General features: G+C 37.5%; 1 protein-coding gene and 1 pseudogene across 1 annotated transcript in view; both read right to left on the bottom strand.

Moving 5' to 3' along the window:
* The window catches only part of LOC148213819 (transient receptor potential cation channel subfamily M member 3-like), a 246411-nt gene that overhangs the window by 149046 nt on the left and 69871 nt on the right, over positions 1–27494 (bottom strand). The window lies entirely within an intron of this gene.
* On the bottom strand, positions 20278–21741 carry LOC148213820 (uncharacterized; annotated as a pseudogene).

The following is a 27494-nucleotide window of genomic DNA, read 5'->3' as shown; positions in this document are numbered from 1 at the left end:
ACTACGTTGTACATCTGGAGGGTAATGAGCTTAATGAAAAACTGTCAATACTTGTTTTATGGTCTTTAAACATTCTGTGATTGCATTGTAATATAATTTTTTTCCAGGGTTGCTTTACACTTATGTATATATCTAACCAATTTAATAGGGTATATGTGCCAAGAAAAATGGTAACTTTGATAAATAGAATCACAAATCCCCTTGGAGAAAGAAATTTTGGTTATATTAACATGACAGAAAGAAACAATGTACAGAATAGAGGAGTAACTACTTTAGTTATAACTATTCTTGGAAAATCCTCAAGGATTCAGTTGTAACCATTTTTACTACACTCTTGAAAGTCATATTGGTGCTTTAAAATTACCAGACAATAAGCATTCTGGCTTGCTAGCCTTTTACTGTTAAGCAACACTTTTTCCTCAGAAATAAATAGAACAAGCTTTTACTTAAGCACAATTAACTAGAATACTATTCTCTGGATTATTGCTGTAAAGATAGAAAAAGAAAGGTAAACTATTTCATCCATGTGAGAGAAAGCATATTCACTGGTGGTAAACCTGTTTAAAAAAACTTAGCAGAAAAAATGCCATTCATACTATCAAACGAATCATTTTTGCCAAATTCTTATCTAATATTTTCAGAGAATGATATGGTATATACAAGTGATGCCACAAAAGACTATACAGAGATCCCTGTTCAAAGATCTGAAAAAGAGTAACGTACAAGTATCATTACAGTAAACACTTTTTCTTTCATGTCTGTGGCCAAAGTAATATATTTGATTCTTACAACAATTAATGCGGTGCAGGGGTCACTGGGTCAAAACCTAAGCAAAAGAATGGCAATACTACTCTAAGGGGGACATTTTTGAAAAAATATTGCATAATTCTGAACTGAAAACATACAGTACTTGGGAAAAAATATAAATGTAGAAAACAATCTTGGTACTGACCAGTTTCTAGCAACGCACTTGTAATCTATCCGTTTTTGAAAAGGTTTTTTTTTTACTAATCAAAAAATGGTGCAATACATTTCACTTGGGAAAGATTTCATGATATTTTAAAATAGAGGGGTTTTTAATTTGAATTTTTCAAATATTGTTTCAATAATCGCGATATTGGCGATATGCCTAGATTGTTCATACTTTTTCCTTTTTGTTTTCCTTGTTCTTAATTATGTTCTTTTGCTTTTTTACTTTTGTTTATAGTTCATTTTTATATAGCTCATACCAATTTGGAGTTTATCTTGCCCACAAAAAAGATGCATGTGCACACTTCTATGTGCTTATAACTGTACGTATGTACCTGCCAGAAGCCAAAGAAGAGGGGGGATTGAAAAAAAGCATATTAACACAACCAAATAAAATTATTTGCTTATAACCTACTGTAAGGTGTCCCATTCACAGCACGAATTCTTCCCCACCTTTACAAACCAAACTTTCTGTCATGCACAGGAATATGGAAAAACACGCTCATGCACACGAAGACATGCATTCCCCTTATTCCTTCTAGTAGATGTAGCAGAAAAGATGGGTGACTCCCCCCACCCCAGGATGGAGACAGGTTAAGCATTTTAATGAAGGTCATCAAAACCACAAAGTATATAGAAAGAAGACATGTACAAACAATGCCACATAACTGTCAATAAAAAATATCAGTTTATTAGGTCACTAATGAACAGGGCTGACAAAATAAGCGATCTAACTATTGAATGAACCAAAAAAAAATTCAGTGCTCTATAATGCTGATCTCTATAATTATAAAGGGTATCGTTACAGCAAGGAAAATGTAAGAATAGCTACAGAAGGATTATGGATAGTGTGCAAACCTTCCATATATTTCAGGGATCACCGACAGATGAGAAAAATACTGGACAAAAAAAGACTAGGAGTAAAATTTGGGTTGGTGGACAAAATACAGCAGCTGCCCTCTAATAAGGATAAACCACCAAAAAGTAAGAAACAAGGGAGCATGTAAAATAATTTGTGAATATAGGGATAGTTATACTGGACAAAAGGGGACATTATGTAGAATGCAAAATTAAAGAACATGAAAGGAACAAGACAATATACAAAGACATGACATCTATTGCTGAGTTTGATTTCAGATTCTTCAGAAACCAGCAGTGTGGCTAGGAAATCACCAGCATGTATTCATTCTTACAAATGTATTACTCATTACTCAGAAGTAGTTTTACCAATAAACAGCAGCCCTGAAAACCTAGATTCTACAAGGAAACCCTTAAAAATGCACTTGGCAGTAATACAGACCCATTTGTCAGGAGGTTTTGTTACTGGGCATATTTCCATTCATATCTTCCTCTGAATGAGACTTTTCACCCTAAGTAATTACACCAACTCAAAATACACATTATCTGGATTGTTCCCGGCCTGTTTCAGAACTATTTTTGCCACTTAAGACACAATGAACCCGGAAAACAGGATTGCTTTGTGGCAGGTCTTGTCCTATATGAATGAAGAGTTTTAGAAGATGATTCTTAGGAAATATTGCATAGACTTCTTATTTGTTCCCTAAGGCATTACTATGATGCAGTTGAGAGATTCAGTTTAAAGGTTGGATTTCATGTTATGCTAATGACTAAATGTAAAGTCTCCCTTTTTGATATTTGGTGACTACATAGAAACAGCTGTGCAGCTGTCTTGGTAATAATATGGAAGTCATTTGCCAATGCCTTCTTCTAAGATAGTTTCTGGACTTCCCAGCCTAATTTACAGCCCTGGGACTTCCCCCATCCAACTGGAAAACCTAAGCCATTGCAGAGACACTTAGCTAACAAGCTAAGATTCATTTGATGGATAGAACTGATTTGTGCAAGCCCTCCAGTTATCAAATTAGCCCCTTCATCTCTAGCTGGTGATAAAGATATTTCTGTGTGTTGATATCTGTGGGGGGGGAGGGGTTTAATAAGAGTTTAATTATTATTACAGGCCTACCAATCCGTGCAAGATGAAGGCTACCAAACTGGTCCCGTGAAGGCTGGTAGATATATGTTTTTTGATTTCCCAGTCTAGGGCTGAGAGAGAATGACTGGCCCAAAATCAACAAGCCAGATTTCATGCCTAAGGGATGAGTAGAAACTGAATCTCCCCACCCCTAGTCCAGCACCTTAATCGTTACACCATGCTGGCTCAATATTCTGTGTTTCCTGTTGTTGTTCTGTACATTATTTATTCCACCATAAGGACCTTACAGTCTAAATGTGATCTATCAACATAACAGTTAAGGGATTAAAATCTTATCCTAGCACAGTAAAAATGAGACATGGATTGGGGAACATATCGATCTAGCTTTACTTAGAAAAACATGGCCAAGTTATCTTAAAAAAAGAGACATACTAAAAATAGTTAAACTTATAAATTTATTATAAGGTATGCTGCCTCCTGTTTGTATCCATGACAACACAGATTTGTTTTCTGGAACTCTAGATAATTATTTCAATATAGCATACATAAAATTAAATTAAACAGGTTTTTAGAAATATTGAAGGTACACATTTTAGCATCATCTGGAATATGCATATTTTAAAGGTGTATATAAAAGCATCATGAGCTGAAATAATTTGGTGATCATGAAATAGGAAACCCTTTTAAAAGAGTGTAAAAATAGGAAAACATACAAAGTGATAGCTTTTTACAAAAAGTTGAAATCTCTTTCTCTCTGTGTTTCCTATTGTAAATCTCTGAATGGGCTGTTATTGTAACAAATAGGGCAGCAGCACAATAGTACTGTGATTTTGTTTTGGAGAGAAACAGTTGTGACTGCCTTAGTAACAATCTTTAAGTAGGCCAGGACGATTAACTGGACATTGACACCTTGAAAATCAGCACTGGAAGAATTTGCCTTCCCTCATACATGGAGCAAAATGTAATGCAGACTGGTCAAGATGTAAAGAAATGTGTGGACTTCATTTTCTTGAGGGTAAAGCTAGCCACTGCCACTATGGCTCTGATCAACTCTGATAACCCTATACAGAACACTCCTGAAATATTCCATAGATGTTTTTCTAAACTACATTTTGCAAACCCTCAATATACAGCACAGTCTATGCTGGTAATTTTAACTTAACCCAAGGTCCTTAACTAGATAGAAATACTCCATCTCTTTCCCCTCAACCCAACCCCTGTTACTTCTTCTCAAAACTGGGAAGTATTATAATTTTGCATATTGTAATTTAATAGATATTTAGTATTTTCTAAACACTAACTCCACTGCAATCTTAACCTTTGCTTCAGTAACACTCACAGGTAGTCCTTGCTTAACAACCCTAACTGGGCAGAAATTTCTGTCACTAAGCAATGCAGTCATTAGGTGAAACATCACATGACCACACTGCTTAGTGGCAGCACTTTCGGTAGTCCCAGTTGTGGTCATTAGGCGAGGACCTCACGCTTTCCCAGCCCTGCTGCTCTCACCTCAACTTCAACTCCCCCCCCACCTACCTCCCCTCCATCTCTGCCCTTTTGGACATCCTGCACTCCACCACTCCTGTCGCTCTGGCCACCCCCACCACCCCCTGCTGATCTTCGCCATCTTTTTCCTCCCACCGCCGAGGCGCACCTGGCCTGGCTGTTCATGAGGCAGCTCACAGAGCTCACAAGGCTTTGGGAAAGCTGCATGAGGCAGCAGCTGCCTCACAAAGAGCCAGGCTACCACTTCAGCAAAAAAGGCACTTAGACATTTTAGACCTAGGAAAGACAGAGACTCTAGAAACTCCACAGATGAATTATATCATGATTTTTTAGCAGTTAAGATTGAATTGGAGCTACTCTGTTCAGAAGAATTTGAATATTCTTTTCAATGCATTAGTCAGAACTATTGGGAATCAGGACAGAAAGATGGAATGTGATTAATTCACCAACGAACATAAAAAATAATTAAATTTCATCTGGAATCCAGGATAACAACGGTCGGTCATATATGGATATGGAATCTATTAATTACTAGTTTTATTATTATTTTTATAGTCAGCTACATAAATAGGAAACATCTGTAACTGAAAATGGTATGGTATGGTAAATTTTATTGTGGTCTTTGACCAACACATGTATATATACACATATATAGGTAGTCCTCGCTTAATAACTGTTCATTTAATGACAGTTTGAAGTTACAACAGCCTTGGAAAAAGCGCTTTACAACCTGTACTCGCACTTACAACTATTGCAAACCATTGAACCACTCCCCCGTGGTCACATGATCACAATTTGTGACCTTTTTTACAATGGTCATTAAGTGAATCACTGTGGTTGTTAAGTGAATTGTGTGGTCATTAAGCGAATCCAGCTTCCCCAAAGAACTTTTTTGCCAGAATTTGCTTAACAACCACACAATTTGCTTAAAGACCATGTGGTTCACTCAACAACTGCAATGATTCGCTTAACAACCATCATAAAAATGGTAGTAAAATTGGGTTGTCACGTGGTGACTCACTTAACAACTGCCTCACTTAATGACCAATTTTCTGGTTCCTATGGTGGTCATTAAATGAGGACTACCTGTACACATAAAAGCCTGCATACATCATAAAAACAAATGGCAATTAAAATAAGTTAAAAGGGGAGGGGAGGGGAAGGGAGATTTTAAAGGTATCAAAGGAATGCAGTTTTATTGGACAATATTTGTAGCTTCAATCTTGTAACAGTGAATTTGGCTACATTATAGGTAGTAGTGAGCGCCAGTTTGATGTAGTGGTTAAGGCACCAGGCTAGAAACTGGAAGACTGTGAGTTCTGGACCCACCTTAAGCATGAAGCCAGCTTGGTGATCTTGGACCAGTCCCTCTCTCTCAGCCCTAGGAATGAGGTAATCTTTTCCTGGGAATTCCTTAATAAATGGCTGAATTAATACACCACACAGGTTCAAATAGAAATTACAGTGTCACAAGACATGCTGAATGTCTTCTATGGGGTGGGAGTCACAGGGGCAAAGTTGTTTGTGGAACAGAATTTTTTGGTATTTATCATCCATAACTGCTTAAGTGAGTGCATTAAATCTAGCCAGAGCAAATGCTCTGTAATATCTATTGTTTATTAAGAATTGGGAATAATTAGCTCTTAAAACTATGTTAGATATACATCTGGAGACTTGCATGATCAATCTTAAAAACTTGGACTGTACCCTTTTGGCTACAGTTAGGTTAGTGTAAGGCCCCAGTTGAATCCCATATAGTAATTGTGCCATAACTTTTGCCTCAAATAATTTAGGTCAGCCGGAATGTAGTGCCCACCTTTAGAGGAATAAAAGAACAATATGGCTGTAGCACTCCTCTGGGCAACCTGCAATATGTGGGCCAAGTCTGGGTCTCTGCATCCTAAGGAATGAAAGATAATTCCCAAGTAGTTAAAGCATTGAACTTGCTCAATATTATTCCAATAATGAATTTTAGGTCTTTTATTAAAGGTCAGAATTTTTGGTTTTTAGTAGTTTACCATCAATTTTTCTTTTCCACAATATTCAGCAAAGGATCTAAGGACTCTTTGCATCCCTACCACAGACAGTGAGAGAATAACTGTTGTTTGCATACATGAGAACTGATAGGTGTCTATCAGCTAGTTTTGGCAGGTGAAAATTGCCTTTACTGAGGTTTTGTGTAATGAGTTTATGTAAAAATTAAAAAGTAGTGGAACAAAGATACAACCTTGCTTTATGCCTCATGCTGTTAAAAGTGAGTTAGTTAGCTGACCTTGGGGACCCACATCTTACCCTCAGGTTGATGTTGCTGTAAAGTTTATATATTAATAAAAGTAATTGTTTGTTTCTGTTGGTAGACAGCAATTTCTTCCACGATAGTTCTTTCGATATGGAATCAAATGCAGATTTGAGATCTACAAAAGCTGCATAAAGAGAACCTTTGGATTCAGATGTGTATTTCTCCACTAGGTGTTATAATATTATTGCTTGGTCTATAGTAGATCTTCCTTAATCTTTCTATCATTCCCTCCATTGTTTTATGAAATTTACCTTACAGTAATATTAAAGTCTGAGAAAAACCCCACTTGATGTTCAAGCTAAAGACCAATATCTTTGTTTAATATGGAAGCAAACAATTTACCCATCTAGGTATGGATTTATGAAAAGTAGACAACATCTGATAATATTCACCGTAGGGTGAAGCTAGTAGCAAAAAATTATGTTATTAGGCTTAAAGAAGACAAAGTCTTCTGGTCATAACCAATCTAATAAATTTAATTAAATCAAACATCAGAGGAAAAACATAATCTTAAAAACATATCAATGTACCATATAAGCTAGAAGAAGCAAAACGAATGTTATTGGTTGGAGACAAGGAAAATACTATTTGGCCATGGAAAGCTCTTTAACAATTGTAATTGTGCATATTAATTGTTAAATTTATATCTTGCCTTTCATGGAGGAGTTCAAGGTGGTGTATATGGTGCTCCCTCCTCCTATTCCCCCCCCCAGACAATTACCTTGAGAGATAGCTTGGGCTCAGAGTGAGTGACTTGCCGACAGTTACCCTATAAGTTTCCATGGCTGAGGGGAACTAGAACCTGGGTCTCCCTTGATAATTTGGTATGCTTCATTGACCTGACCCTACCATGTATTTATTATCCAATATAAATAATTCTTTTAGCATCTATTATCATACCATTTTCCAATCTAACGCCTAACAAGAAAGTTGGAATACCTTCATCTCTTTCGTCTTTGAATCAAACTCAACTCCTGGAGAGATTCATCCAGTTTTCTTGGTCACAAAACAGAAGTTGTTTTGCTGTTGCCATCTTCCAGGATAAATTTTGATTACCCACTTTATTCTACAGCCCCAGTCATTCCTGATAGTCTATCACCCAAGAAATAACCAGGCCTAATTCTGTTTAGTTTTCTGAGGCCAGCCAAGGTTCACTAGGTAGTCAGTAATCCCTAATGAAATCCTGTTGAAGAATAGTTAATCCCTCTGTCCAGTATATGGGCCAAGAGGATTTGACCCAAATTGATTCCAATAACATTTTGCCCTGTTTCATAGATAATGGCAGGGTTGATCCTATTTCGATGGATTATTATGACTAAAATTACATTCTCTGCTATTTTTAGGTTCTTTAAAAAAACTTTGGAAATAAGACAAAGAAACATGACAAATAACTACGAAGTGATACAAAAACAAAGGCATTTCCTATATTAGAAATTTAAATGTCAATATAAATGTCTATCCTTGACAACTTTTATAGAATTTAGATATGGCAAAAAAGAAGAGAACAATTGAAAGAAGAGCAGCAGCAAGACATAGTTAAAAAAAAACTTTCTACAATAAAACTGAGGGTGGATTAAATCCTTTCATCACAAACTCTTTTTTCCTTAAAGGTCTCTGAAAGTACAGAAGTACTGAAGCCTTTATGAATAAAAGTGAAAGATGCTGGATTCCTAGAAGGGCATCTGTCCTTTCCTAATGAATTCTACTTTCTGCCAATTCAATTAACAAGAAACAGAAATGGAAAAACTTGACATCTATATCAGTCTTTATTATAAACATGTCCCTTTTATGTATGTTTTCTTGTACATAAAGAAAACAATTTTAAATTCTTCCAATAATTAATAGCCATATTATTGTGGCTAAGCAATGGCAGTACTATCCAAACAATCTTTTATTTCTTTTCTTCTAAAAAAAAAAGTTTTTAAAGACTTAATGAGCATTGAAATGATAGGGACAAATCCTGAATTTTTATACAATTTCTCATATTAGAGAAACTAACCAATAGTGAAAAGTTGGAAGAATGAAGCAATTGTCCCATACTATTTTTTCAGGTGAAAGTGGGAAAAATGAAAATGAAAAAAACAAGAGATATATTCAATTGACTTTATTATTTTATTGATATTTTGAACATACATGATTTCCCACATGGTTAAAGTTAATAACAATATGGATTAAATACCTTTTTGTATGACATTAAAGCCACAGGATATACCGACTTCCTTCTTTAAGAAATTATCTTGTTTTCCCCTGATTCTTAATAGCCTTAATGTCCTCATTGTACATCACTTTAAGTTGATGACAATGTGAACAAACCTTAGTAAGCTTTAAGTGAGGATCTACTGGTTTACAAATATTTGCATACTCTAAATTCTCTCTCCCTGGCTTGTTTACCCACTTATAAGTTATAAGGCTATGAGCACAAGCCAGTAGCTTTTTTTCTAAGCAGTAACTGCAGTCAGTTAGAATGCTGCTCAAAATGTACATTTTGTTTGAATTCATTCGTCCATTGTGTGTTTGTGTGTGTACATAACCAAATCAACAAACAAATTAGTGTGGTTAAATTACTATTGTTGAATATGCCCAAGAGGTTTGGGAGAATTTTTTAAAGTAAGTTTTAACCTAATAAAGAAAAAAAAAATACTGATAAAAAAAGATAAAAATGTTTCAAATGACATTATTAGCATGATTTTTATGTTTGCCAGTGGATTATTCTGTTTTCTTAAAACTGGGAAAAAAGCAAGAGAACATTTTGCCTTTTGACAATCTTGATTTAATTTTGTCTTAAGCTATTTTAGAGTACATAACAAATTGGAGTAAACTTTGAAAATGGATTTCCCCCTAAATTAAAGCCCTTTAATGAACAGAAAGAAAGTGATGTTTTCTGTTTGTGAAAATCTCAAGGAACATTTGTGTAGTACATATTCCAGGAAGAATGTCAGGAAAAAATGTTCCTTCTCACCTTACTAGCTGGCTATCAACAGATGGACTCTAAAAACTGACAGATGTAAGAGAAGGGGTTTTCTAAAATTTAGGAATACACAAGGAAATGCAAGGGGGCAAATAATGAAATGCAATGACTTAATATACTTGTGTTGGACATCAGGGTGAAAGTACAGAGCATAACATCACCATGACATATCGTTTTTGGCATGTGGTTTGCTGCAAAAGTCACTGCATAAAGAAAGTAAATGTTCAGGAATCTTGTTTCCTCTTTTAATGTTTAGTTTATGTCCAGCATTTTGAGTTGTTCCTGGAAACAAAATAGCAGTTTAAAAAAGGGAGAAACATCAGTACTTAGAACTAACGAGATTCAATTTATTTTGTTTTGTTTTTATTAGAGACTGTGGGCCTTTCTGCTAGAGAATTAATGCTTTCCACGCACCCATGAGCTAGTTAAAAGTTTACACTAGCATGACATCACAATTTTGCTGTCCCTACTGCCCATCTCAGTTCTTACCATGTCCAGTCAACCGACTTCCCTCTAAGGAAGGTGGCAAAGCTTAACAAATTTAACTCAAAGGCACTTTGAGACTGCCTTTAGCTGATGTCAGAATAAGGAGAAAATACCACTATACCTAGAACAACTAAGGACTTAAGTTTATCCTACTCATGGGCTGGGGGATGATGTAAAAAAAAAAATTGCCAGGACTTTGTAGTTTTATTTCAAGGGAACATTTCAAGACAAGGTACTCATTCTAAGCTCTGTATACCCCTATTCCTGATATTTAAGAATAGTTAAGTCTCACTGATTCCAGGTTACACAATTTGTATTATTTGTATGAATAGCAATGCAGGAAACATTTTGCCTGAAACATTCAAATAATAATACAATACCTTGTCAGCAACATATAGTAAATGAACTGTTAAATATCTCTATTGTATTTTTCCCTGATCACACTCTACTGACAAAAACTCTTTGGAGAAAAAGCCCTGCTATATTCTTTAAAGAGAATTTCTTGCTATAAAGGCAAGCTAATTAATCTATTTGATTCCCTCCAGTGAGCTGCCTAAGGCCATCATATTTAGGAAACATGAACAAATTATTACTCTTCTATTTTATTCTCTGTAAGACATTTGGAAGCTAACCTAGGTTTTTAATATTCTGATCAGAATTATTTTATTTAGTCATTTATTTTATCAATCAAATATTCATAGTAGCTTTAAAACACAATAGCCTAAATTATATCAAGCTGTATCACTCAAAATAAATAAAAATGATTACATCTCTTTTATTCAGTTTGGTTGTTATCATGACCTGTTACTAAAGCTTGATGTCAACCATTTGAAAAACAATTTAGATATATTGTAGATTTAGACATATTGTTATAAAAGGCAAAGTCATACTGGAATCCTCCCCCCTTTTTTGACAAAGTTGTCTCATAAAATATTTCAGGTAGTTGGGGAACATTAATGTTACAAAAATAACCTTAGACAAAGAAGAAATCTTAAAATGAAGTATACTGCAGAAGGAATTAAATATTTCTCTGTTTCTAGTACAATATGCCTGAGCCCCTGTATATTTACTTAGATATATCCTACTGAATTCAATACATACCTACATACATACCCATCATGCTGTTCAATTTGGGATAAACATTTTTTTTAAGAAAAAATTCTGCATCCATCTATCTATCCATCCATCCATCCATCCATCCATCCATCCATCCATCCATCCATCCAGTGAACATATCTAAATACCTAATACGTGCTTATTTCCCCCACAATGACAACCCTGGGAGGTGGGTTGGGCTGAGAGAGAATGACTGGCCCACAGTCACCCAGCCAGCTTTCATGCCTAAGGTAGGCCTAGAAGTCACATGTTATGTAAAGTGCAAAAAGGGAATAAGAAATAATAAGCCAAAGTAACTAAAATTATGTGAAATAAAAAGAAAATATAGCTTTATCTAATTTATACCAATACTATTTACTATAAATTTCTATTCTTGCAAACCATCCTTGGATGTACTAAATCCATATATAACTTCAAATATTGTTTTTTATTCTTTAAACTTCTCATCTTCCTTTTTTTCAGGATTACAATAACAATAATTAAATTTATAAGGCTGCCAAATCAAGAGACTCAAGGTGATAGACAGAGTTAAAATATCATTAAGAATACAAAAACATCAAATCAAATGCACTTATACAACACATTGGGGAAAATAAATACAGATAAATCTCAGCTATCTATTTACCAGTCAGAATCACAAATCGACCTTGCCTCTGGGCTGTTTTGAAACAGCCCAGATTTTTAAAGATTTGATAAAGGATGGTATGGTCAAGACCAGACAAACCTCTGGAGAAAAGGTATTTCAAAAGGTAGTAGGGTCTTTATAGATGACAACAGCACCTTGAATTGCATCTAGAACCCAATGCATAGCCAGTGCAGAAGTGCCACGTAGGCATATTGAAGAGGGCTCTGAACTGCTCTCACAATCACATTTTGGACTAGCTGTAGCTTCCAAAAAGTCCTCAAGTACAGGCCCATGTAAAATTCATTGTAGTAATCCAAACAAGTATTCATTAACTCAGTGGTATACCAAGAGTGGCAGTGGGAATAGTCTACTCTAAGTGCAGGCAATAAGGAGGTGGTACTGAAGACAACAGGGAGGCTATCCAGAGGGTTAGTGATATGGAGTTGGTTGAATGCAAGTGGCGCACCAATTAGCCCTTTGGTGGCTTCTGAGGCCTCATGGTGAAATTTGGTAAGTGGAGGCAGTCGCTCTGGGTGTCAAATACACTAGGTATGTCACTGCATTAACTTCATCCAATCATGACTTTCTTGGTCGTCTTCCTTTCAATGCATTCACTTTTCCTTCATGTATTCATTTTGCAAACTGATTTTCATTCATTCTGTCTATATGACCAATCCTCTTCAAAAGTACGACGTTTGTATTGAATCCACATTTATTCAGAACCCACTCATTCTTGACCCTACTTCTTTTTGTTTTATCACATAAAAAAAGTAACCCATTTAAGTAAGTACTTGTATTTAACCCATTTAAGCATTTAAGTGCTTAAATACTTGTAAGCCGTTTACACTGCATTTAATTAGATGTTATGTTTCTCCTGTTATACAACTCTCACTTCTATATAATAGAGTGAACAGAAGCACATTCTTATTCATAACCATTTTAGTTTCTTTTAGCAAACATTCAATCATCACAATAGACGACATATTAACACTACCTTTCTACCATCACCTGCATGTCTTACAGTATCTTCATCCATTTACCATCTTTAGTAAACATTATTCAAAGGTACACAAAGTAATAGTAATTATATTTCATTTCTGTCTAACTTCACTGATTAGTCTTTCCTGTGCTCCTCTGCACCATACTCATGGTGTACTCATAAATTTCAGTAAAATACATCATTGCATCTCATGAAGTAGACTGTATTCTACAAAATATAGTGATGTTATAAACAATAATTTGATTTGATATACAACATGTTTTTATTAAATTGATCGTTCAAAGTGGATTTCATTTGTGTGTTTTACTGGACAGAATGTTGAGTGTTGACAGTAATCATATTTTCAGTTTTATACTTTCATTTCAGGTAACATACAGAAGTATAAGATAACCAGGACATCATTGGATAGGCTCATCCAAGAGAAGATAGCCTTTGTTGATATGTTAATAAATGAGAGAAAGATAATAACTGAAGATCAGATTTTTCCTGAGACAGTCATATCTAAATTCAGATTTTTAGAATTTGTATATTTACAAATGTAAATATTTGTTTGTCTATACATGAGAACTATACAGTTTCACATATTACTTTCACACCTGAATGCACTGCAAATGTTTGCACTATTAAATATAGAAATCCATTTGTTTTCTACTTTATTATAGCTACCTTTTCAGAGCAAGTATTATCTGCTGAAGTATGTGACAACTGTTTGTATTTAAAATATAATAAAAAAATTATTTTGGATATATAAAAAGACAACCTGGCATGAAAGCAGTGTCATTTTTTTCAGTTTTGTTTGGTTAAAAGACAGGTTTCTTTTTTTATGTAAAAGTAGCAAAAATTAGTATTTGAACAGCAGTGAATAGGAAATGGTGTTAATTAAAGGACTGTGAAAAGATTAGCAACAAAATTCTAACTCTCACTGAAATTCTAAAAGAAAAACCTACCCAGAAGAATTTCTACATTTGTATGGAATGTTCATAACCCAGTTATGCTGGGTTAACCAAATTAATTTTCAAGTGACAATGAAAATAATCAAATAATTACAGTCCCTGCAATCCATAAGTGAAATCCTTATGGAAATTTATCGGTTCCATAAAGAATAGTAAAAAACAAACAAACAACCAATAATAATGTTTTACTGTTTTGATAGCATTTTGATAGTTACTAAAAACTATAATTAAATACAGAACTGTTGTTTAATCTAAAGCTCTAAACATCCTAGAACAAGGAAAATAAATTAAGATTAAATATTAGAGATTATTGAGTTTCCCTCCATTCATCTATGACTAATTTTTTTAAAAAATCATTACTATTTTCTAAGTAAATTGAAGCTGGAAAATATGATTCTTCTTGTATTCTCAAAATATTTGCTATGGCAATTTCTCATTCTCATAGACTTTTCAACTCTCTATCCCAGACAGAGATGGGGTACTTCAGCTCTAGGACTGTAAGCATTTAAACAACTGTTGTGTGCAGAATTGCTATCCATAAAGTTAAGCACAATTCTGTCTAATTGGCCAGACTGATCAGTCCTGCAATACACAGTATAGGACAGATACTGAATGACCCAAGTATGAGATCAAAGCACCCTAAATTTACAAATCAATTTTATGAAAATGTTTGCTAAAGATAAAGCGATCATTCATACAGTAAAGGAAGCCTTCCTCAGAAAAGGCTGGATTTCATCATAGGTTAAAACATGGATGGCCTTAAAAGTCTCTCTCCTCATGTTGATCAGTTTAGCTTACCTCAGGACTTATTCCAGTTCTCCTTATATCATTAGCATATTTTTCAATTTCCACACAATCAGCCTTTCTCCTAAAGTTCACAGTGTTCCTGTTTTGTTTTGTTTTTTAACATCTAGCAGCATTTCTATCAGTTTTGTTTTTTAGATGACCCTATTTTCCCAAACAGTTTCTTTATTTGCAAATATCTGACCTTACTCTCACCTCTGTGGCAAATTTTCCTGTTCATCCTCCATTGATGCTCTAAAATGGTTATGCTAATTATTTCTAGTGTAATTTAAATACAATGTATGTAAAAGCAGTGAATAAGATGTTACAGTAATAATGATAAATTAAGGAATTAGAATAAACCAAACTTGTGCAAAGCAACTAAATTTTGCTTTGTTGTACCAACTCAGATGACATGCAGGTGCTGGTAGAAAGATACTGATCATATGTTGTCTGTTGTGAGGAATTAATGTTTGTTTAAAGAAACTAACATGACTATAGACAAGATTGTGCTTCTGTCCACTTTGTTATATAAAAGTGAGAGTTGGATATCAGGAGAAACATGAAAGCGTATTAAATGCAGTGGGAATGGGGTTATTTTAAAAAGTGCACGTGTCTGTGATAAAACAAAAAGAAGTAGGATCAAGAATGATTGGGTTTTGAATCAATGTGGATTGAATACAAAAGTGAGTAACCAATATAAAGGTAGTGCTTTGAAGAGGATATAGAGAGGTGGTCATTTTGCAGAGCAAAAAGAATGTATGAAGTTATGTGTGGATTGCCTGAAGCATTCACTGGAGCCACACAGCCTAAGAGATCTTGCAGTGCACTGCTTGTACACTGAAGCCACCCAGTCTGGAGCCCAGAAGATGGGGTGAGGAATTTTGTAGGAACTGAGCAGGGCAGTAGGAAGCACCACTCAGTTTCTCAGAACTGGCTTGTCAAAAACTTTGGCAAGGCTGAATCAGGAGGAGGAAGGGTGGCAAGAGGTGTCTTCCATAGTGCTTGCCAAAGAAGACTGAGAGGGGCTCTAGGGAAAGACAAAGAACTTAGAAGTCAAGAGCCACATCAAGCAGCTTCAAGGTCGGGCGGGAGGAACTTCAAACATTAATCCCTAGGACCCTCTCACCATTCCAGAGAGGGGTGAGGAACCTTTTAGGCCCAGAGCTTAGAGAACCCTCCTAAACTAATATAAAATGCATGCAAACAACTCTTCCTCTCCTCTTAATGTTAATGCCTCCCTTTAATTTTATCACTGTTACCAATTTTACACCTGCTGCTGATTTTCTGAATACCTTGAAATTGGCAGAAACAGACTAGTTTCCTGAAAGACCCTCTTGCATTGTCACTGGACTTTGCAAAAACAGGCCCTTTCAAGAAAATGTCAATACAACATCAGTGAGTCAGAAGAATGGTAGTTATCAGTACCCCAGAAATTAACACACCTCTAAAAGGAACAGCTTAGCATATTTGGGAAAAGAAAGGCTCCTATTTCCTCCCTTTCCCTCTGTATTAGATGTTGCCATTAAAATTTCCTTTAGCACATAGGCATTGGAAAAGTAGTGAAAGGAAAAAAGGGAAATATTTTCTGTTTTCCTCTATGTATCACCACTTTTCCACCAACTAGGTCAATCAAGGCTATAAAACAAAAAAGAAAAAAGTGTTTGGAAGAATAAGAGTGTTTTTAGAGTTGGGAAGGAAGCCAGAAATTCTCTGGCTCAGATACTAATAAAATTTTGAGAACAACTTGGAGCTTTAAAAATGCCTTTTGTTTGAGCAGAATTTTAAAAGTCCATGAAACTTAGAAGAATTTAAGAGCATGCTTCCTAAAAATAGTTTATTCATGAGGAAATGTTGTTCAGAATATTGGAAGCTAGCTTTTCTAAATATTTTTTTTAATGTTGGTCTTGGAAGCAGCCTGTATATCAGATGTATTCTGGTCTAGTCAAGCCTCTTCTACTTGATGCCTTTGGCCATGCTTCCCAGAAATTATGAAATCATAATTCAGCACACCTGGAAGGCACTGATTGGAAGAATAAGTATTTCCTGGGACAAGGAAAGGCCATTGATAGATAATGCCATTTTACTACCTCTATAGCAGATATACCTGTATGCCCACGTACACTTCTGCTTTGCGAGTTGCACTGGTTTCCAATTTGCCTCAGGTGAAATTCAAGGTGCTGGTTGTTACCTATAAAGCCCTGCATGGCATAGGGCCTGTTTACTTGAGGGGCCATGTGTCTCCCATACCATCTGCCTGGTTGATTCAATCGTGCAGGATTGGCGTGCTCCAGGTTCCTTCGATTAAACAATGTCATCTATTGGGATCCTGTAGCAGGCCTTTGGTAAGGATGATTGATGCCTCCTTTTCTTTGTTCCCATCTGGTTTTGGAATTTCTGCCATCTTTATTCCTTTTTTTTGTTTTTGTTTTTTTGTTTTTAAACATTTTTAACAATTTGTAACCCAGTGACTCTGGGTGACAGGTGGCTGCTGCTGCTGCTGCTGCTGCTGCTCATCATCATCATCATCATCATCATCATCATCATCATCATTATTACTACTACTACTACTACTACTACTATTATATTAATAGGTGGCCTGTTCATAGGAGTCCAAAATGTTCCTCCCTGGACCAATTTTCTGCATTCATGGTGAAGCATCACAAATGGAGTAGGCACCCTTGTGTACCCAACAAGCTGCACTTTGCCCAGTTTCCACGCTGAAAATAGTCTGGGGGAAGAGAAATGTCTGGGTACTATAAGATGAGGGATAGAGTACTAACAGCCTGATATACTGTAATATTCCAGGCAGCAAAATGGCAAAGTTAAGAATGTTTGTAAGAAGTAATCTCCTCTGAACAAGACTACAGCCAAACTTCTGAAGGGCATTATTTTGATACACAATTTTATATTTTATATATATACAGTATATATATATATGCTTCACATAATGTATAACCATACCTGTAACAGTGCACTCTATTTTATTTCTAAAGGGTTAACTTGCTTTTGCTTTGTAAAGAGCACTGGTTTCTTTCCCCCCCCCCATTATCTCTTTGCTTCGAATAAGCAATTAGCTGAGTACAAGCTGTTTGTTGTACCAAGTTTGCAACAATTGTGGGGCCCTACATTCTAGAAAAAGATAAGAAAAATCTTGTATGCCATTCCCTTGGTAACCAGAAGAAAAAGTTACATTTAAGTTTACCTTCCTAAGAACCACCTTTCACTTGCTCAGACCGTCCCAAAAATCCCTTGTATGGGTATGAGGGGATGTACTATCTGATTACAGATTTAAATGTCTATAAAGCCTCTGATGTTTGTTTTGTGCGGTGTGATTTCATCAACATCTTTTGTTAATGTGTTGATTGGGGTCACCCAGCTGTGTCTTGATCAAAATACATCTGTTATCTTAAAGAAGCCTTGTCTCAAGTCTCTTTATTTGGCTTTATTGAGACTTGGGAAATAAAAGGTGCCATACACTTCTAAAATACTTCAGTGACATTTCTGCAAAGTAAAGTTTTATGAGAGAGAGACCAACAGAATAAAAAAAAGTAAAGCCAGGCAGTGTCAGAGAGAAATATTTAACAGCTCCTTTAGGCATTTAAGAAGACAGAAGAAAATAAAGGTCTGCTAAAAATTGATATGGTTACACACATATCACATAAGAAACTGAAGTGGCTGTACTATGAAGAACTATTATTACATGTATTTATTTCACTCAAAATTGAGCCTAGAGGAAATTAGTTCAGGTCAAGGCTTTCAGCAAAACTGCCTTGCACAATAGAGGCTTGACCCAATGTTGAACTGCTAATGTTTTCTCTCTTTCCAGGGCAGTTTTGCAAAATAACTATGCTTTCAAAAAAATGTTAAATATGTAAATATAATTTAAATATGAATATTCATGCAGTACTTTTAAAAAAAATTCTAGTATGTTATAAAATTCATTCATTCATTCATTCATTCATTCATTCATTCATTCATTCATTCATTCAATTTATATAGCCACCCATCTCAGACCAGTGACTCTGGGTGACTAACAACAATAAAAACAACATTAAAAACAGTACAAAAATTAAATATAATATAAATGCAGCCAACAGATCTTAAAAAACTGTTGGTATCAACACAACCATGAGATGGGGTCCTGCACACACTCGGGGCCACAGGCCAGGGCATAAAGCCAGGTCTTCAAGGCCTTCCAAAAAGCCAAAAGGGTCAGGGCCATCCTAATCTCAGGAGGAAGGATGTTCCAGAGGGCAGGCACCACAGCAGAAAAGGCACGTCTCCTGGTCCCCGCCAGCCGACATTCCTTGGCTGGCAGGACCTGGAGCATGCCCAACCCGCCGGACCGATTAGATGGGTATAAATAACTTGAGAAAGACGGTCCCTAAGGTAACCCGGTCCCAAGCCATGAAGGGCTTTATAGGTGACAACCAGCACCTTGAATTGCACCTGGAAACACACCGGCAACCAGCGCAGCTCCCGAACCAGTGGTGTTACATGTGCTGACACTATTTACAACCCAGGCAGCTGTATTCTGTACCAGCTGAAGCTTCCGAATGCTCTTCAAGGGCAGCCCCGTGTAGAGCGCATTGCAATAGTCCAAATGGGAGGTCACAAGGGCATGAGTGACAGTGAGTAGAGCCTCCCGGTCCAGGAATGGACGCAACTGATGCACAACCCAAAGTGGTGCAAAGGCCCTCTTAGCCATGGCTACTACCTGCTCTTCTAGCAGGAGCTGTGACTCCAAGAGGACCCCCAGATTGTGCACTGGGTCTGTCTGGGGCAGGACCACCCCATCCAGAACCAAAGATGGAAGAACCTTGGTACTGGAAGACCCAAACACCCAAAGCCACTCAGTCTTGCTTGGGTTGAGCCGAAGCCCATTGAGCCCCATCCAGGCCCCTACAGCCTCCAGGCACTGAGATGTAGAACATCTACAGCCCGGGGAAGAGATATAACACTGGGTATCATCAGCATACTGATGATACCTCACCCCGAACTGTCAGATCACCTCACCCAGTGACCTCATGTAGATGTTAAATAAGAGGGGCGAGAGAACTGAGCCCTGTGGCACCCCACACAGTAGGGGCCATGGACTGGACCTCTCCCCTCCTATCGACACTGACTGAAACTGACTCCGGAGGAAGGAGGAGAACCAGTCCAACACAGTGCCTCTCACCCCCAACTCCCGAAGCTGGTCCAGAAGGATACCATGATCGATGGTATCGAAGGCTGCCGAGAGGTCAAGAAGAGCAAGGATGGAAGCAGTGCCCCCATCCCACTCCTATCAGAGGTCATCCAAGAGCGCAATCAATGCCGTCTCAGTCTCATATCCCAGCCTGAATCCTGACTGAAAGGGGTCCAGATAATCCGCTTCATCCAGAGCCCTTTGAAGCTGCTGTGCGACCACTTTCTCAATAATCTTCCCTAAAAAAGGGAGGTTGGAGACTGGATGAAAACTATCCAGATCAGTTGGATCCTTGAGGAGGGGGTGTATCTCTGCCTCCTTGAGAGCAGGTGGGACCACCCCTCCCTCAAAGAGGAATTAACCACTGCCCAGACCCAATTACGTATTCTCTCCCAGGCAGCCTTGACTAGCCAGGAGGGGCACAGATCTAACATAGAAGTGGCCAAACTAACAGTACAAGAACCCTATCCACTTCCTCAGGTTCAATGGGCTTGAACTCCTCCCAAATAACCATGCAAGACTCAGCCCCCATAGCCCCCACTGGCCGTGCATCAAGGCTGGAATTCAGCGCAGAGTGGATGCGAGCGGCTTTACCTGCCAGATGCTCAGCATATTCCTCACAATGGCCCTGAAGGTAGACCCCTGAATTACTCCCTCCGAGGAGGGTCCGGGTCACCCAGAACAGGACTGCTGTGCAGCTATCTGCAGATGCAATAAGGGCAGAGAAATAATTATGTTTCACCACCCTTACTGCCAAGAGGTAGGCTCTAATTGCAGCTCTAGCTCATGTTCGATCATCTTCACTCCCCATCTTCCACCAGCGGTGCTCTAGGCAACTCTCAGGCCTCTTAAGCTTCCTCAGGTCTTCTGTATACCACAGAGAGCTACGGGAGCCATGGGCATGGAGAGGCCACTCAAGAGCGATCTAATCCAAAGCTGTAGCCGCTCTCTCATTCCATGCGGCCATCAAGACTTCGGTCAGGCCATGCAGCAGACTTCCCGGAACAACCCCAAGGTCCCTCTGAAACCCAGTTGGGTCCATCAGTCACCTGGGGTGGGCTGATCTAATGGGCCCTGCCTCCCTGCAGAGTGGGGTGGCACCAGAGAACTGGAGACTCACCAGGAAGTGATCTGACCGTGACAGGGGAGAAACCAATACCTCCCCCAATTTCAGAACACTCTGCCACTGCTCCAACAGAAAAACCAGGTCAGGCGAATGACCACTATTATGCATCAGGCCCTGGATTACTTGGGATAGGCCCATGGCTGTCATGGTAGCCATAAACTCCCAGGCTACCTCTGACCCCACCCCCATGGAAGGCAGGTTGAAATCCCCCAAGACTATAAGCCTGGGGAACTCCATCACCAAACCAGCTACAGAGTCAAGGAGCTCAGACAGGGAGGTTCCTACACAGCAGGGAGGCTGGTACAGTAGCAACAGTCCCAACTGATCCCTCTTAGAGCCCAATTTAACAAATAGGGTCTCGCACCCAGCAATCTGAGTAGCAGCACCCCTGAATGCCTCCCAAGTGTCTCAGATGACCACCACCCCACCGCCCCTACCCTGGGGTCTTGCCTGGTGCCACACCCAGAAACCAGCTGGGCACATCTCAGAAAGGGGAACTCCCCCCTCCTCTCCCAGCAAGGTCTCTGTAATACATGCCAGGTCAGCTTTTTCCTCCATGATCAAATCATGGATGAGAGTAGCCTTATTACAAACCGACCTGGCATTCAGTAGCAGTAGCCAACAGCCCAGGGCCTTGAAAGTCTGCCAACCGGGGCCTGGGAGTGAGCTCGAGGAACTGGAACGTGCCACAGGAACAATATACCTCTGGCCCATTCCCCATGTGTGGCCCGCTCTTCGTCTCCCACCAAATTTCCCCATAGCCATCACTACCAGGATGTTACAGCCTATCCCCACTCCTTCAAGACCCCTTCCCCTTGGCTAAATTGATCCATGTTGCAAAACCTCCATTAGTGTGTTAAAAGGGACTGAGGGTGATAATCCTTTGGCTCTATGCACAGCTGGTTTTTCAGTAAAAATTATAGAACCAGCATAAGAGGAAAAGTTAATAATTGCCCCATCGATAGTAAAAGCCACCATTTCAATAAAAAGGAATATTCCAGTTTTATGCATATGCATACTTTACTCTTTGTTTACTTTACTAATCATACTACTAACATTGTACTTACGAAAGCATAGAGAACAACAATTATGTGTGGGGAAAGTGAAAATTTGCAGGAAAAGGAATGATAGTTAAGCAGATATTTCTTAAATGAGCAAGAAAAAAAAAAGATTAAGCCTACTTCAAAGCTTTCATTATGCAGGTTGAGAAAGGGAGAAAGCATTTCAACATCAATGGGACTATTTAAAAGGCATCTGAAATCAATCTTAAGATCAGCTTACCATGATGATCCCAGCACTCTTGAAAAAAACTTTAGTTTCAATTAGCAAAGCCTCTGTCTACAACATTTAGCTGTTATTATAGATAATTATCCTTTAACAATGGATAGAAAATAACAGGAAATCCAAATGTTTCTCTCTCCAAATTAGTATAATTCATGGTAGATTTTTCTGAAAAAGTAGACATTCACAATATTTTCACTGTCCTACAAAGTTCAATCAAATGAATATTGGTTTGAAATCAGATATGTCTAGACTAGCTTTAATCAAAACAAATAAAACATTAAAGTTTTATTGACTTTTGTGTAACTCTCTCATATTCATCTATATAGGCCATTAGGCTGATGCAGTGCCAAATACATGGATGTCTTTTTGTTTATGTCCTTCTTCCTGTTTTTCTTTCTGCAAATCAATTTTGTAGCCAAAACCATAATTAACAATTAAATCCAAACTGGCAAATTATGATTTATACTTCAAGAATACCAGTCTCAAGACACGATATGCAATCAAGAACAAGTACAAAGTTGAACCTGAGCGATATAGAAGCTAAACAGGGTCAAGACTGGACAATCTTAAATAAGAAGCCAACAGGAAATTCCAAGGCTGTAAATTGTATTGGAAAGTCAAAACAATGACAACAAGTTAAAACAACAAAAACAACCAGAAGACAGACACTAACCACTTCCTTACCCTGCCAAGAAAACTGCCTTCCCCTGTGTTTCTTCATAATATTCACTAGTAGAAAGAGCACGGCTCTTTATTTTAACAAGATACCTACATGTTAGCTAAAACAAATCTTGTTTTGGTTTGTAGCCTTATCAAACACACAACTGTTCAGTTCTACTCTTGGTATTCAGCTTTCATGGCTTCCAAACCATACTTAGGAATCATTGCTTGCAGAACATAAAGCAATAAATAAACTTGGCTAGAAGTTACCTTTTCCCCTCCCTTAATTCTTAAAAATAAGCACAGGAATTTCTGTCCAAAACAGGCCCGTGCTATTTCCAATTTCCATTGATAAAAAGTTATTCATTTAAGCAAGCTGATCTGCTTTTTCTGGGCATTATAAATTTCAGGTAGAGGAAAGTATGGGTGCATGTATATGTGTAAATGATAAAATCATTGCTTCCATGATAGTCCCTGATCCATATTAGATTTCATGCTAGCTATATGTCTTTATTTAGGAAATGTATATGGTCTCTCTCTCTCTCTCTTCCCCCCCCCCCAACCCTGGGTGGCTAACAACAATCCACAAAATGTGTACTTTGATCCTAAGACTGCTATTATTATTAAATAAAGGATTTTTCCTGTGTTGCAACTTGAAGGCAACATAGTTCTTTATTGCCCTGATAAAATCTAGTCTTGAGGGTGGGTCACACCAGTAAACCATCATATGGTTGTTTCTATCACAACCATGTTGTTCTGCACTGTTGAAACAGGAGAAACAAAGCATTAACACTACTGAAAGAAATATGTGAAGCAAATGTCCTTGCTTGATTCACTACTGAATCTCAAACAGACCATGTATTTATTTATTTATCAAAAAACTTCAAATGATCCAGAGAGATTTACAAAAATACAATGAAACATAAAATAAAGTAAAATAAAGTAAAAATAAAAGTATTTCAATATTCCAGAGCCAAAACTCATTAAGGCAGTCTAGTCACCCTTAGTGCCCAAACATCCTGAGAAATAAACATGACTTAAATGCTTTCTTAAAAAGAGATGTTGGGGGCACCCTATATCTCAGGAGATAAAATATTATAAACTGTGGAAGCAGCCACAAATAAAGAGTGCCATCAAGCCTCCAATCTCTTATCTTTGATGGGCTGGAATCTCTCATTATTGCCTCCCTAGAAAGTTCACACAGGATGGGCAAAAACTTGCTGGAAAAGGCCATCCTGCAAGTATCTGAGAGCCATGTAGGGTTTTAAAGATAATAATTAGTACTCAGATGTAACAAAACTCAACATATAGTCAGTTGGATAAAAATTGAGAAAGAGGCAATGTAATGGTATGTGGGAATGACCTTGGGAGACAGAGAGAAGAGCTGCAGCCAGGGAATGGTTGGATAAGAGGCAGCTTAGCCCACAAAAGGAATGTGGGCATAGCAAATGTCTCAGAAGGGACCCTCCCTAGTTTCTGCACTGTAAAGGCAATGAGGGAGAAATGTGCTTCTAGACTTGCAAGATTCTGTTAATTAGTTCAATAAAGTAGAATTAGTTCATCTGGGCATGCTTCCTGTCTGGACTACCTCATGACATTTAAAGGCCAAGAATGCTGGTCCTTTTGAAAAGAAGCATGGTGAGCCAACGTCACAGCTCCTAAAAACACAAGTCTTCCATGACAGCAGGTAAATGGGATTGGCAACCATTAGTTCAAAAGGCTTCAGTATCAACAAGGGGAGAGAAACTAAAACCTGTTGAAGAGGGTCAAAATGCTTTTTGCTTACATACTCCATAATTGATAACTGCATTGCCTAAGAGGCCTTGGTGGAGACCTTGCAAGAAGTGAGAGGGTGTCCTAGCCTGAGGGAAGATGGGACCAAATCATCCACGCTGTGAGATTGAGCCAGTTGTGGTTCAGTTGGCATACTTGTTCCTTATGGAGAGACAGTAGGTTAGGATTTTTCAGGAGGTAAAGATAGTCACAGTGAGCAAGCTGTAGCAGGAGAGCTGACATAGCTGCCAAGGCCACCATGAGTGATAGAAAAGCAGTTGGTCAACTGTTGGTTACTAGAAGGTTCAGTGAGAAAAGGTAGAGAAGAGCCTGATTAATAAGAACAGGAAGGCACTGCCTAAAGACTGAGGATCCATTCTGCCCTTGTTGCTCTAGTGTAGGCATTTATAATAGAATGCCTAACAGATCTTGGGAATACAGAGGGAGCAACAAGGCAGTTATGGGAGGAAAGAAGTTTACTGATGTGTCACAATGCTTCTAGTACAGATAAATTATCTTGGAAGAGAAGGGTCTGAAGATGTGCTATCCATTCTGTCATGGACACATCACTGCTAAGGATCAGTTTTGATGAGATAGTTTATACCTGGTCATCAGTGAAAGGATTTGCTGATCTTTGGTGAAAGAGAAGTGATACCATAGCCAAACAAAATGTTATAGCAATAAAATGTAAGGGGCACATCTGAAATCATGTGAACCAAATAATGGAGATTACAATTTCTATGTAGTCTAACTGAAGGATGATATAGACCTTTAACCCATACCAGAAATTATTTTGCATGTAACAGCTTGCAAAGCAAGTACCCATAATAGTAGGAAGAAGGTAGTTGTCCATAGCAGCAACTCTTGGCCCTATGAACTGGAAAACCTTCAAGGGAACAAGAAAAGTCTTATCATAGTTGACCCAAAACATCAAAGGTGAAGAATCTGAGATATATGGTAGAAATGTTAGGCATGGGACACCTTGACAATAAATCAAACTGCTTAATAAATAACCATTCAGAACATTTTCTGAATGACACAATCTGCTCTCCACAGCTCTTATGAAGGAGAACTCAGTGTCTGTTCCCTCATCTGGCAGCAGGCAATTAGACGTACAGAGATGCTGGTGGGGGAAGATAGTTGTCATCTTCTCAGAGACTGGTTAAACCTTGTGGAATGAAGAATGAAATTTCCAAACCCAAAGACAAATGAAAGATTTTAGATTTAGACCATCCAATGATACAGGCCTCATCCCTGGTGATAATGGAGATCTTGGTTTGAGGGCACATAGAGTAGAACTTGGATGCCAAAGACGCACTGGAGCATCCTGCCATTTCATAGTGAGGTAAATAGCAGGACTCTTCTGGGGAAATAAAAGTGGAGCCGATACTGCTTACTGGTTATAGAACTGCTCTTAAGAAGAAAGGCCATAGTTAAGCAAGTAACCATAGGCAGAGTTAGATGAGAAGAATAAGGGAGTAGAAGGACAAGACAGGTGGTGACTGGGATCATGATATCAGGAACTATTCCAATAATTATATACCCTTTCATCAGAGCCATGATGTTTTGTAGCCCAATGAGGAATCCTGGAAGTCACCAAAAGCTGATATGAAGACATGGAATTGAGGGAATTTGTGTAAAGGTATTTCTCAGAAGTAGAACAGTATGTGTTGAACAACTATGCTCTCAAAACTTTGGTCTCAAGGATCTTGGGATAGAGGAGAAATGGCCTAATTCCAGCTCACTTGCAGCAAGGGTGTCATAGTCAGGGATGGTCCAGACCCTCAAGAGGACACTGATCTCATTTCTATTTGGAAAAGTGTTTTATTATAAAAATCTGCTGAAAAAAATAACTTTCCATTTACACACACACTTTATTTATCCTGTATTCTTATGGCTATTTTAATCTTCTAAGCTCTATTCTCTTACTGTTTATGTAGCTTTATTATAGCCTTCGTTTCTCTCTTACTTTACTATTCCTTATTTCTTTTATCCTATAGTCTTATCTATGTGCTATCTGCTTCTCCTTACTTTCAATCTATAGCTCTCTAATATTCTTAGAGAGAATATTTCCTTTTTAGAGAATTTATACAGAACTTTTAGAAAGAATATTTCTTTTCTTATAACCTGTCATAACATTCTAGTCACATTTGCAGAAATGACTAAATTGACTTTTTTGATCAAGGAGGGAACTACAATGACTTTTATAAAAGACTGGAAACCCTTTATAGACTTTTTGCTGAAAATAAATAAAAAGATTTGTTTATGTGAAGAATGGAACTATGATATGGAATGTGGGAGAGGGGAGATGCTAATTACTATGTTTGTAACTGCTGCAAAAAGATTGGAAGTTGTTTCTCTAAATATTTTTCTTTGTCTTGCTTTTTTGTTATTCTTCACTTTTTCTTTTATGCTTTTATAATCTTCTTTTTCTATTTCTTCTATGTTTCTGTAGTTTTTTACATCTTTGTAAAATCTTCTGTTAATAAAAATTATTTTTTAAAAAACATTTAGCCATAGAGATTTTATTTTTCTCATTTTGATTGTGTGTATTAGCTCTAGTTTTATAGTTTTCATGTTAAAAATGTTGTGTATTTTATATTGTATTACTTTTATTTTTAGAATTACAGTTTTAATGTTAATACTATTTTGTCATACTGCATTTACATTGAACAAATCATAGGTCTGGTGCTTTGTATCTCTTCTTATTTGTCTGCATTTGTTTTATGCTGATCATTGTCAGAAATATAATTTGACTGATTATTGATTGGTACATTATATTCTACTCTTCAGTTCTACCT

This window comes from Python bivittatus, unplaced genomic scaffold (genome assembly GCF_059951505.1).
Source record: "Python bivittatus isolate LINGU-HERP-01145 unplaced genomic scaffold, Pbiv_v1 ctg000850_np1212, whole genome shotgun sequence".
In the NCBI taxonomy this organism is placed as follows: Eukaryota; Metazoa; Chordata; class Lepidosauria; order Squamata; family Pythonidae; genus Python; species Python bivittatus.
This window is presented reverse-complemented; position numbering and strand designations above follow the sequence as displayed.